This window comes from Contarinia nasturtii, unplaced genomic scaffold, assembly GCF_009176525.2.
Source record: "Contarinia nasturtii isolate CC-2019 unplaced genomic scaffold, AAFC_CNas_1.1 Cnas_scaffold_3600, whole genome shotgun sequence".
Taxonomy (NCBI): domain Eukaryota; kingdom Metazoa; phylum Arthropoda; class Insecta; order Diptera; family Cecidomyiidae; genus Contarinia; species Contarinia nasturtii.
The window spans coordinates 1,694-2,095 of NW_022200899.1; positions in this window are offsets into that span (position 1 = coordinate 1,694).

A 402-nucleotide genomic window follows, 5' to 3' on the forward strand; every position below is an offset into this window, starting at 1 on the left:
GCAAGCTAAATTGTGAGAATTGGTGCACATTTAAAGCATTTTTATCAAATTAGTTAGAAATCATCAATTTGCCGGAGAGTGAATCAGCCTTTCATTTTATGCTTTCATTTGACAATTGGATTTTGAGCGGATAAATATAAAAACACCTGGCCCTGATTCCTGGGACCATTTGGAATTGGTTATTCGTAGGAGCAACAATATCTTTTTAGATCTAATGCATTAAATTTAATTGATCAATAAATGGGAATAGAGGACGCGGTGTCTCAGGCAATTTACGAGGAGGCAAATGAAAAGGCCGAAAAATATGCTAAATTCGTTGAGTTTCTAATGATGAAATTGACATGTTTTGGCATTACTACCCCGTTTCTCGTCCTATGTTACTATCTCTACTTTGCAACTGAT